Genomic DNA, 13,346 nt, shown 5'->3' on the forward strand with positions numbered 1-13,346 from the left:
GAGGAAATATTAACAACATTTTCATAAAATATTTTTTAAAAAATCAAAATCAGTGTTAAAGATGTATTAACAAAATATCAAAATTTCAAATAGAGGTAGGATCAGTATTACTGATTTTTCCTTTGGCCTGTGGCTCTGCTATGGCTTGACTTGGTACTCTACTGATCCTAACTTTATTTAAACTTTTGATCTGTCATTCATCATGTGATTTTTGCATTGATTTCATTTTGAAAAAAAAAAAATACTGCATTAAATTTTTGTTTATCTTGATTATGTTTTCTTGTTTGTTTTTGCACTCTCCTAAATTTTGCAAGTGCTTCAACCTACTCCTGGCCTTGGAACAGTAGAGCAAGAGAGGGGGATTTATCAGGAATGATTGCAAGGGTAACATCAAGCAGGGCGTTGATGTACCAGCACGATGCCTTATGCCACTGAAGGACAACTCTGTCTGTTCCTAAAAGTGACTTTGCTTGGATAGAGGGATACTACCTTTCCTCTACCCACTAAAAGTTGTCACTTGATACTAGGCATTTACACCAAATGAAGACATCTTACAGACCCCCCACCTCCACTCCGACTTCCTTCCTCTGAGCCAACTGAGTTTGGGTCTCCCATGATGAAACTCACATGCAGCTTGTGTACAACTTCCCTATATGCCACAAATGCTTCGGAATAAGCATGGGAATTGGTTTCTAAGCTCCAGCAGTTTCTAAAATAGGAGTGGTTTAAAATAAAGCAGTATAATAAAAGGGATTCCTATAGAGCACATTGTGGGAAATAGAAGTGAACCTCTGAAACAGAAAACTTGGGGAAAGAGTCAGAAAGGGCATCTAGCCATTCCTGAGTAAGGGTGGCATGGGAGGTAACCATGATCTTCCAGGAAGAGTGGCCAGCTCTGTCTCCATTTTCTTCAGTCTGGGTGGGGGTGGGGGAACTCATTTCTTTCCATCCCCTGAAGCTTCTTTTCAAGTATCCTGACTTGATACAGATGTAATATATTCTGTAAGTGCAAAATTTGGACTGAAAAATACTGTGGCCTTTGAAAATTGAGGAGGGAATTGAGTGGGGGTTTTCCAAATTAATGGCAGTGTGCAGATGAATGCACTCGGCGCAGTGGGGTAGAAGTAGGGAGGGTGCTAGGAAGTGTATTTCCAGACCAATGACTGCATACAAAGCAATGCTTGAGTGGAGAAAACAAAAGAGTAGGTAGAAATGGACATTGATATAGAGAATTTGATACTGATGGATTATGGATGGAAATTTGAGTAGAGCACACCTGATAACTTCAGTTTCCTTACAGGAGTGGGAGAGAAGGTTGTCTTGTAAGAACATGGGCTTGAGGTAAATAATTAGCAGAACACTGAAGGTTAAGAGAAGTAGAGATTGAATTAGCCAAAGATACCAAATACACTTGGAAAAGTCCTAGAAGATTCCCTGAATGTGGAGACAGTGAATGTGTGTGGCTTCCATCTCCACAGTCACATGATTTGTGTCTCTGGCTGTGCTCAGCTTTCTGGGCAAAGGCTTGGAGAAGGTGAGTCATAGGACTGACCCCAGTTTGGGAAGATGCAAGGCCTGTGAAGGTTGGGGGGTAGTGGATGGTGGAGAAGAAGGGGGAGAACTTTAGATGTGGTTAATATCAGGGGCAGTGTCTGATGTGGCCAGCAGTTATAGACGTGAGCCATGCTGCTAAGCCTCAAGCTTCCAAGTATTATGTAACTTTTTCATAACACTAGAAAGAGCTGAGGGAGCCGTGTGGTTGTAGGGCCCTGTTGCACGGAAGCACCCTAGGTCAGCATAGGCAACCACACAGCCAGTGCTTTCGGGCTCCTTTGGTCCTCTTGGCATACCTCTTGACCATCACTGTGAGCTCTGCATTGTTAGCAGTACAATCTCTGCTTTTGAAATGTAGCCACACAGCCCCATATTAAGTTAAAAAGAAAAGAAAAGAGCCTATTTGCTTCTCTGGGACACATTTAGGAACAGGCCTGGTAAGAAGACATGTCTTTGTAGTTCCGTAAGTTCCCGCTAGTCCTCCTGCTCATAATGACAGTGCTCGTATATGGGGAACAATGATGAAGGCATCATCCTCAGGTTGATAATTAAGATAGATGCCACTAACATTTCTTAAACCACACTGAATACAGCTGTCAGGGCAGGAGGGAATTTGAGAAGGCGGTATATAATTAACCTAGTTGGAATTGGGCCAAGGGACCCAAGGTTAATGGCCCTGGGAATGGGAGCATTAATGACCACTAATGGTCAGGCCCCTTTTCATGTCTTACTCATTAGAGCCACCTTTTATATTCTGTAAGGTCATGGCCTTTGGCCTCAGGACCAAGGGTAATGGAGAGTTGGCACTCCCCCGGACGATGCGTTCTGCATTCTGACAGCTTCTGTCCAGCTCTTGACTCCCCCACCCATCACAATCTTCAGGTATAGTGCATAGCAGATCTCCACACATACCAGCCATCTGCTGAGCGCTGCTGATGAGAGCTGAGACATATACATCATGCATATTCATGGGCAAAAATTGTTTCAGGTTTTTATTCAACAGATTGACAAAAGCTTGACATCCTTTTGCTTTTACCTGTTTGGCCCCGGTGTTCCCTTCTCTATATACTCCCTGGGTGAGCTGGAATAGAATCTTTAACCATTCTGGGATGTGTCCTCCCTCCATCATATTTGATGGCCACAAGAATCATTAACGTGAATCTTCACAGGCTTGCACGCTGTCTTGATTGACAAAGAAACTGCTATTTTTGTCCACTCTGTTTCTCCTTTCCCTGTACCTCCAAAAGAGATTTAACCTCCAAAGAGATTTCTACCTCATAAGCTAATCTCCTGTGATAAGCTTTTATGATGCAAATTTGGGACAGTGGGTAGACAGAGACAGAGCTAGAGTAAAGGAGATGAGGGTACAGACTCATGGGAGAGAAGAAAAGGCAGAAACAGAGCAAAGGAGATCAGAAAGTAAAATTTACTATGGGTGTGATTTGTGTGGGGCAGTCGAGCATGGGTCCTGGGAAAAAGGAAGCTTCAGGCAGCTATGTTATATGTGAGAGAAAAAGCACAAGCAGAGGAAAGTTAATTTTAAGAAGTCTAGCTGATGGTTATCAAGCAGATCTCTTTTAATCTTCTTAGAGGGCTATAAGTAAACACTGGTATTAGTTTTAATTGCATCAGGTTGTTGAAGCATTTTCCTTTGCACGGGAAACCCCAGCACTGGGTCATGTGGGGTTCTGGGATGACCTGAGTTTCCACTTTTAACTGGAAGGCTGAAGTCAAAGCTTCGAAAGAAGCTCAAACAGGGATGGTGGCTTTGCGTCCTCCTTGACCTTAGTATTGGAAATACATTCTGTGGTTCCAACTTTCCTAATGAATTTTAAAACCCGGAGTGTGGTGAATATTGCTAGAAACCAAGAAGTCCCCCTGCTCTCTGTGGTGAGAAGGCTCTCCGGATTACACATTCGTTTCAATCCTCACATCAAGTCTCAAGAATGGGCATCACAAACCCATTTGTAAACGTGTAAACTGAGGCCTACTGCCATAGAGTGACTTACTCACTTGTGATCATGAAGTTAATAAGAAGCAGCTCCACTCAGAGTAGGAGTCTGAATTTTTATACTAAAAGGGAAGGTGAAGAAAGAACAAGAGATACTGAAAGTGGAAATTAAGCTCTTTAGGAGAGGCAGGAATTCAATGAAAGCTACAGGGCTCTTCTCCAGCTTCCCTTGCCAGGCTCATCTGGAGGTTTCTCTAACACTCAGTGACTTTGAGTTCTTTGTTGGGAGAGCGAGAAAACCAGCAGCGAAGCAGAGCCGCTGCCCCTCTGCTGCATTTCACCCTGCATGAAAGCCTCAGCTGGCTGCTGGCCTCTGCCCCTGCCTAGGCTCTTTCTTCGCACCCAACAAAAGGGCAGTGTGGGAAGTGGAGCCTGTCTTCTGCCCTTGGCAATTAAGGTCCAGGTAGAGGCAGGACAAGGAAGACCTGCCTGGTGCTGCCGGCGTTGGCTTTTCCTCCATGAACCTGCAAGACAATTCATTCCATTAAATCATCCATAATCAGATGTAGTGACTATCATTTTTTTGTGTGTGAACGTCTCACTGGCTGAACACAAACATCTCAGTAGCCACAGCGCCCTAATTTTCTTTGTCGGAGACAACAAAACCAAAGGTAATGAGCAGGCGGAGGGACTGAGTCCCAGTGGGCACACTCTCTGGCGGGGTCTCCTGGGCTTCAGCACATCTAAAGTAGATCCAAAAGAAAGCAGTGATTACAGGCTAATTTTCTGCCTGTATTATGTTAAGTGTCCTGTCTACACACAAATGGCAATTGCTTTATGCCAGAAATATTTTACTGAATTCCTCTTATTGGTAAATTTTGTATTAAAAAAAGAGAGAGAAACAGACTAAAGAAAGGTTTTTCAATTTAAAGGTGAGACCATGAGGATGCCAGTAAAAGATACAAGATTGGCACATCCCCAAGAGTTGATTTTCCTTTTCAAATGCAAGTATTGGAGAAGGCAAAATGGTCCTGTCCTTTGAATTTGCCAGTTAAGGGGCAGAGGCTCCCAGTTTTAGCTGGAGGAGGACACAGTTCTGCCTCGGGCAGCCCACTGGGTTCTTTGCTAAGACAGGAGGCAGAGGTGAAGAGAGGCTGATACATTTGGCCCTTCCTGAGTCATCAGATGGCCATCCACAGGAGAGTAGACGGACACCTGAGACCCTCTTCCTCCTGCGTGGACACTGCCCCTTTCCCAGGAGCAATGAGAGTCAGCCCAGCCGCGTCATTGACTCCCTCTTCCTCTTCCACTCTGGGTCTGAAGTCCTAAAGACATTTTTTTGCATGCTCTTCCTTCATTCACTCCTCATTCGTGCTATGAATACCTCCTAAGCATCTTCCATGTCACAGACAGTGGGGCACACCCTGAGAATTCAAAATATAATGATAAAAAGGAAGTGGGAATTATGATAGTCAAACAGAAATGGAATATAAGCATTGAAATCAGAGAGATCTGAATGGAAAATTCCACCAAACCCCTCCTTGCCTTGAATAAATATCTGAAGATCTTATTCTTGAAAAATGGAGTGGGAGGAGGGGACTGCTGATTCCTGCCTCAGAGAGTTGTAGAAAGGATTAAATAGTATCTTTAAAGCAATTAGCATAGAGCTGGTAGTATTCAATGCCCAGTAACCATGTGTTGATTCCGCCCCTATTTGAAATTCTCAGTTGGTACCAGAGCCTTCCCCCATCCCAGAGATGCCTCTGATCCACAACCACCAGGGCATCATGCCCTCCAGGGTGCCAAGAGGCACACACCTTCCCCAAGTAAAATGCAAATCTGTGGTCCTCTTGACAGGAGGCTGGGAGGAAGGATGAAGGATGAAGGCTGTGACATGACCACCTGGTGGGGCAGGAGGGATCTGGGATCAGTTCCAAGTGAAGGCAACAGGGATGCGAGAGAGGCCCTTCTGTGCCAGCTACCACATCAGGCATTTTGTATAGATTATTTTGCAACTGTGTGTAGGGGGGTGGGACTCCCCATCCAATCTAATCTCAACAACTCTGGGTGAATGTTCGTGGTGATGTCAAAAGACAAATACAAAAGTGAAATGTCCCAGAGACCCTGAAGAGAGCCAAGCCTTGGTCTTTGGCCACCAAGGCAGGTCTATTTCTGAGGATGTGTGGCAGGACCAGTCATTCCAAAAAGAAATGAAGATTCATGTTGCAGCCGAGAATAAGTGGTAAATTAGCAATAAGCCAACTTTTCATCCAATATCCCCTACAGACAGGGTATTGATAACAGGAAAGATCAGATTATTCTCCAACCATCCTGAATGGGAAACTGGGACTTAATTTAACTTGTCTGTCTGTGTCACATGCCAGTGCTGAAATGGGTATTGTAATTTTCTTGACTGGTTACCTACAGTGTTGAGTGCAGCGTCAAGGGCATGACTGAGGAAGAGAAGGAGGATATTGTTCATTTCTCAGAGATCCTAGGCAGGGATTGCAGTCCACACTTCACCATGATGAGCTGTGTGACCTTGGGCAAATTATTTCTTTGAGCATGCTATAGCCTCTATAAAATGGGGATTGTGACATCTGACAGAGTTGTCGTGAGGTTCAATTTAGATAACACAATTTAAATACCATCAAAGGAACCGCCATTTACTGGACACTCAGTTGATATTAGTTCTCTGACACAGAATACAGAATGAAGGACACTTGGCAAGGGTTTAGTGTTTGATGATGATGATAATGATAATAACAGCATTACAGTGGGTGTTCAGAAAAGAAGACAAACACGGGACTCTGTTGCCTCCAGAATTTGGCAGGGAGTTGAATGCTAGAAGTGGAAATGGGGGTGGTTGTAGCTTTGCTGATTCATGCTACCAGAAAGGCACTGAAGTCCCAGGTCCAGGCAGCAGAGTTGTCTATGGCGTGCAAGACACCACGCTGTACGAGGATATAGATTCATTGTGCTGCTTGGTCGCTCAGCTCAGTCTTCTCCATCTCAGGTTCCCAGGGCCAGCTGCTAATTCATCTCCTTTCCCTGCAGCGAGGATACTCTCTGATGGGAGAGTGTCTCAGCTCCCTGACCTGCAGCCACCCAACATCGCCTCTTACGAACCCTTTGGAGCCTGGCAGAAATTGATTCCCAGAGTGAGTTTTTCTGATCAGGAATAAGCAGGGATGTGAAATAACTGAACTCCATACAATTCCACCTTTGGGATCCGCTGGAATTTGGAGCAACTTTCCTAAAACACTGGGTTCTGTTGTGGTCAAGTTGAACAACTCCCATCACCCTGGCAGCCTGTCACTTTCTTCCTTTCCTTCTTTCCCTTTCCAACCACATTCTTCTCCAGCTCCTCTTTCTCCTTTATCTGCTCATTTCTCTCTCATTTAGTCTTGCTCAAAATTGCTCTCCAAGATTCTTTTTCCTGCCGTCCCTCTGAGGAAGCAGACGAATAGCGGGATGCCAGCCCTGGATGGGCCATAAATAATGCATAATGCCCAGAAACAGCCGGAGCGGCCCTCTGATTACAAAGAGAAGATCCTTTGATAACGTATTATCCTATTTACTCTCTGTAATGCCACCAGTTCTTCATTCAGCAGTGATGCGCACCTACTTGCTCACCAATTTGAAACCCCAGCAAAAAAACAGTGTTCCTGCTGCTGTCTGATCCTGGCTCCACCACCAGGAGGGCCTGTCAGACATCCTCTTCTGATGCCTACGCTGCCATCCCTGGGCCCCTGGAAGCCCCTCAGAAAGGTGGTCAGTCTTTTCTCAATTCAAAGCATCTGTTTCTTTATTTTAAACTCTTGTTATAGCCTTCATGTTTTGATTCTTGCTGAACTCTGGAGAAGATAAAGGCCTCTAACTCAGGCCCCTGATGTATATAAATACAGCACCTAATAAGTTCCATATTCGGGACCCAGGGCTTAGGGAATACTAGGTGCCCCAAACATAACCCTGTAAAGTAGGCTATTATTATTTCCAGTTTCAGTGAAGGAAATTATGACTCAGATAAGCTAATTGATTGGTTCAAAGTTACCAAGCTAGTAAATTATAAACCCCACATTGAAATCCAGTAGCCATGACTTCCTGTTCCATTATCATTCTTTCTTTCTACGTGTTAAGATTCAGAATTTGGAGACAAGAATAGGTGAGTATATGAGCCAGGGTAACAATAGAAAACAGAATTTTGTTTTATTCAAGTGAAGATATGGTATTGAGGAGACAATTTACAGAGGTTACAGGTAGGATAAAGAACACCTAAAAGGAATGTGGAGACACTCAGTGGTTTGTAAACGAGAAAGCTCTTGCCACCACTAGGCTTAAAGAAGAAGGGGGAAGGGATAATGTTTTGGAGCTGAGGGGAAGGCTGGGGCCATGGAGGAAGGTCCGCCTGCCGGATCTCTGGCCTGGAAGGCTCAAACACTGACAGGTGCAGCTCTGGAGAAGGGACGGAATGGGGAAGAGGATCATTTTCTTTGTTCAGGCATTTGCCAGGTTCGACTAGAACCAGCCAGCAAGGGAGAAGGTGATAGAGTTGGTGCGGTCTACATTCCCTGGCACGGAGCAGAGCAGGAAGTGGAGAAGAGTCTGGAGAGCAGTCAGCACATAGCACCAGTGCCTGGTCCTTCTTCACAGGGCTGCAGGCAAAAGAGCCACTGCCTTCCTACCCAGACTCTATACCTACAGGGGGAATCACTGTGAAGCCAAGAAAGCCCAAGCTTTGGGGGCTTTTCCCATTATGTATTGCTTCATAACACCCCACCCCAAAACTTGGGGGATTCAAACAAGAATGACTTACGATTTCTTATATTTCTGTAGGTTGGTCGGGTGGTCCTTCTGCTTTTTCGTGGTGTCAGCTGGAGTCACTCACACAGCTGCATTCAGCTTGGAGCTCAGCTGGGTCTGAAACATACAAGCCAGCCCCACTCCCATGTCTAGGCTTTTCAGTTCTTTGGCACAGAATCCTGATCTCTGCACATGATCTTGTGTCATTTTATTTCCTAGCCTGAACTTTTTTTTATGGTGGCTGGCTTCCAGAAGGCAAAAGCTGTCAGGCCTCAAAAGAGCTACATCACGACCTGACACAGCATTGCTTCTGCCTCATTCTATTGGCCAGAGAAACTTGCAGGCCAGCCCAGATTCAAGAAAAAGGGATGTAGATTCCACTTCATGATGGCAAGTACAGCATGTGCAGACAGGGTGGGAGGAATTCTTGGAGGCCTCTTTTCAGCCAGTCCACCACAGTCTGCCTTCTCACTATAGCAGTTCATGCCCTTCTTATGTAGAAAATATATTCTCCCTCTTTTCAAGGGATCCAGAATTTTCATCCCATTATGACATCAAAACAAAGTCCAGTAATCTGTATTGGGCTGAGATGTGACTGTGGCACTTCTTGGGCTAAAGAACTTGAGCTGAAAATACAAGGTAAATCCCACTGTATCCCGCATATAATGGTGATATAATGCTAATACAAGCACAGGATACTTGAAATAAACACTGGCATTTAAAAAGGCAAAGAACAGGAAACATATCACAGTTACTGGCCCATAACAATTCTGAAATCCAGGAAGGCATTCATTCACTGTGCATTAAGCTTTCCTGGGAGCAAAGAATTTTCTGTGATTAGCATCAAGCTCTGCCTCTGTGAGGGTTCTTGATTCAAGCCAGAGATCCAGCAAGTGAACCTTCCTCCGTGACTCCAGCTCTCCCCTTGGTTCCAAACATTATCTCTTCCCCCTTTTTCTTTAACTGTTATTTTCAACTTTTGGTTGATTCCACCTTCTGGTCTCTTTGCTATGCCCTCAGATTCATTCTTTCTTTTTCATAAGAAATGGCCCATGTTTGCAGCTGAATAACTTTCTCAGCTTGCTTTTTTCCCCTGTAGAAAGCTTGGGACTCAAATGCCTCTTTTCACTTTGAACTTCCTTATCCCTTGATTCAACCTGGCAGTTCTCTTATCAGGACAATTCTCTTTAAAATATTGTATGTCATTCATTGACCTCACTGAGGCACACTCTGTGCTCCATGCCCTAGCATAATTCTTTCAGCAACTAACCTCTCGCTACTTTGCATGTGTAAAGCAACATCATTATGATTTCCAGGAGTTCTTTTGTCTGACTTGGAAGGTCTAGGAAACATGGCCTTGAATCTTCTAGAATTCTGAAGAAGGTGTCCTTCAGCCATAGCCTTCATTTGATCTTTACCAAAGGCCCATATTTTGTGAATCCTTGCCACCTGGAAAACTATGCTGGAGGCCCTTATATTTTCTATAATTTTTCTTGAAAACTGGTCCGTTCTTTGGCTCCTCTGTCCTTTGCAATGCCTCAACATACACTACTAAAAGAAGCCACCTGGCCTTAGCCAAGTTCACAATGTATTCACTTACCTCTCCATTGTCCAAGCCTCTCCCCTTTACTCTCTGTCTTAGTCTTTTTCTGTTGCTATAAAGGAATATCTGAGCCTGGGTAATTTACAAAGAAAAAAGGCTTGTTTGGCTCATGGTTCTGCAGGATATACAAGAAGCATGGCCCCAACATCTGCTTCTGCTGAGAGCATCAGACTGCTTCCACTCATGGTAGAAGATGAAAGGGAGCTGGCGTATGCAGAGGTTGCATGGTGAGAGAGGAAGCAAGGGTAGGGGGAGGTGCCCATCTCTTTCTAACAAGTTCTCACAGAAACTAATAGTGAGGATTCACTCACTACTAGGAGAATGACACCAAGTCATTCTTGAGGGATCCAGCCCTATGAACCAAACACCTACCAGGCCCCACCTCTAACCCTGGAAATCAAATGTCAACATGAGGCGTGGTGGGACCAAACAAACCATATCCAGACCATGGCTCCCCCTAACCTGCTACATGATCTGCAAGCCAATACCACAAGTCTTAGACTTTTGTCATGACAGCATCACACATCTAATACGATGTCATTGTCTGTTGTTTTCATTATCTGTGGCTGGGCAGAAAGTCTTCCAAAAACCTAGTGGCTTAAAACAACAAGTATTTACTTGCTCATGATTTTGCAATTCGTGCAAGGCTCAGCAGGGTTGACCCAATGCCGCTCCACGTGGTGACCACAGGAGTCATTTCCATGACTGAGTTCAGCTGGGTGATCCTCTGAAGTTGAAACATCTAGGAAGGCCTTATCTGCTTATGTTTTGGGATGGTGTAGTGCAAAAAGAGCGACAGGGCCTGTCCCTTGTACTGTCTGCTAACAAGATTGTGGAAGAGACACTAAGAAGATAGTCACCTGGTCATGTTTTGTAAACTGTACTAAAGTGAGACATTTTAACTGCAATCAATCAGGACTTCCATTGCTTTTAACCTGATGTAACATTCGTCGTATTGCAGGTAGCATTACAATGGCAAAAAGCATTTTTGGTATTCACCTAAGAGAAATTTGAGTTGGGATGCCTTGAGTTTGCGTTTCATCAAATGTACTTTATGTACCACACATCCTGTCTGTGCCTATTACATTCTTGCTAGCTGTTCTGATGTAGGGATAGCTTTCAGAAATGTGTCTGCTGACTGCAGTGCAGACACAAGAGTGTTCCCCAGAAATCACATGGTACAATATGAACATGTCTCATGTGGCCCAGTATTGGGGATATGTGAAGAGGGGAGGAAATCTGAAACTAGTCTGTGGAAAATTCTACCAAGTATCATAGACTTTGAAAGAAACTCAATGTTTTTCCAGACCAAAATCCTAAGAATTTCTATAACATTACCAATCATGATTTGGGAAGCTTGAAAGAAACTGTCTTGAGTTATCAATTTTAAAAAATCAGTCAGCTATGCAAGAGTATATACTGAATTATCTTTCTGTTCTTTCTATAGGAAATGGTAACATAAAATGCTTTGCATTTGAAGATGTAATAAAAAGTATATAGCTGAGAATATAGGAAAATATTACAAAAGTGCAATGGGGAGATATTTAATAACAGTATTATTTTCTTGGAGTTTCTGATGTTTGTGGGTATATTTTAGCTTTTAAAAAAATTATTACTTGTGATTTCTCATTCTAATTAAATACTCACATCCATACCTAATTTTATATTTGTAATTGCATATTCTTTTCTTAAAGAGCACCTCAAAATGGTATAATATTCAAACACCGGCCGGGCGCGATGGCTCAAGCCTGTAATCCCAGCACTTTGGGAGGCCAAGACGGGCGGATCACGAGGTCAGGAGATCGAGACCATCCTGGCTAACACGGTGAAACCCCGTCTCTACTAAAAATACAAAAACTAGCTGGGCGAGGTGGCGGGCACCTGTAGTCTCAGCTACTCGGGGGGCTGAGGCAGGAGAATGGCGTAAACCCGGGAGGCAGAGCTTGCAGTGAGCTGAGATCCGGCCACTGCACTCCAGTCCGGGCGACAGAGCAAGACTCCGCCTCAAAAAAAAAAAAAAAAAAAAAAAAAAAAACCAAACCCCACTGAATCTGGGCCATGTTCATACCTAGACCAGAGGCTTCACTCTCAAAGGCAATGTGAAGATATGAATTAATAAAGTACTGGAGTTGGTACTATCTCCCAGCATGAAGAAGTCATGTTCCATGTAAAATACTTATCTGTGTTGCATTTCTGGGGACAATAGGGAATCAGAGGATACCAGAGCGAGATAAGACAAGAGGAGGAATGAGAACAGCTAAGACAGATGTCACCTTCTTCAGTGGCTTCAGACATGGGAATGGTAACTTTAGGCCACAGGACACCCTCAGATCTGGTGAAGATCTGGGGACACAGGAAGAGCAATGCTGCTTATAATAATGCTGACAATAATAACATAACTCATTTACCTAATTATTTTGTATTCGGCGCTAGCTTGAGCACTTTGTGTTAATATATACGATCTGCCTAAGAACTCTACAAGACGGTTTTGATTGCCATATCCATTTTGGAAATGGAGAGAAGGCACGGAGACATGTAAGAATTTGCCCTAGGTCACTCTGCCTGGACCTGCTGGAACTGGGGTTCCATGAGTCCATCTGCTCCAGAGGCTGCTGGCTTAACAACTCACGCCTTTGAATTTGTACAGCACTATGCAGTTTATCAAGCAATTTTACATACAGCATCTCACTTACAATCCTAATAGCCCTGAAAAGTTGGCAGGGCAATTGCTGTTGCTCTCATTTTATGGGTGATTAATTGAAATCTAAAATTGCAAAGTGACTTATTCATGATCACCCAGCTATCGGTGGTGGTATTGGAGCTGAAAGTCAATCTTGGGTGCGTTTCATTTTCTCACATTGTGTATTAATAAATTTCAGCTATAGTTATCTTCAGTTTCTAAGACATCTTTATGTATAATGCTAAGACAGTACCTTCCACAACTTTATAAAAAGGCATTATTATTATCCCAATGTTACCGAGGAAAAATACGTAGCTTAGAGAAACAATCCTTAGTGGTACAACTTCAAATTCACAAGCCACATTCTCTCCTGCACCAGCAGCCACAGCCCTGGTCTACCCACTAAATCCCAAACACAACTTGGCCCTTCCAATGCTAGGGGAAGAGAATATGGATTCAACACCTCAGGACTTCAAAGTACATGGTGGGTTCAGGGGACATTAAATAGATCCCTGTGTCTGGAGCATGAATATCAAGTTGAAAAAAATGGGACCAGATGGTGAGGGCTTTCAGTATCATGATGAGAACGTTAATCTGCAGGGAGTGAGCACTGAGTATACACAGATCCGTACTAGATTCTGTGAACAAACTGAAGAAATAAAAGTGTGGTCTTAAGCTGCAAACTGTTTGGCCTCTTGTCTAGGAGTAACAAACCTGTATGAGAGAAGCAGCAAAAAAGGCAGCTTAGGGCCAGG

At 43.8% G+C, this 13,346-nt stretch overlaps 1 protein-coding gene across 6 annotated transcripts in view; it reads left to right on the top strand.

Annotated features, from left to right (window-relative positions):
- NTM (neurotrimin) overlaps window positions 1-13,346 on the top strand; it is a 963,501-nt gene that overhangs the window by 109,273 nt on the left and 840,882 nt on the right. The window lies entirely within an intron of this gene.

This window comes from Piliocolobus tephrosceles, chromosome 13, assembly GCF_002776525.5.
Source record: "Piliocolobus tephrosceles isolate RC106 chromosome 13, ASM277652v3, whole genome shotgun sequence".
Classification (NCBI taxonomy): domain Eukaryota; kingdom Metazoa; phylum Chordata; class Mammalia; order Primates; family Cercopithecidae; genus Piliocolobus; species Piliocolobus tephrosceles.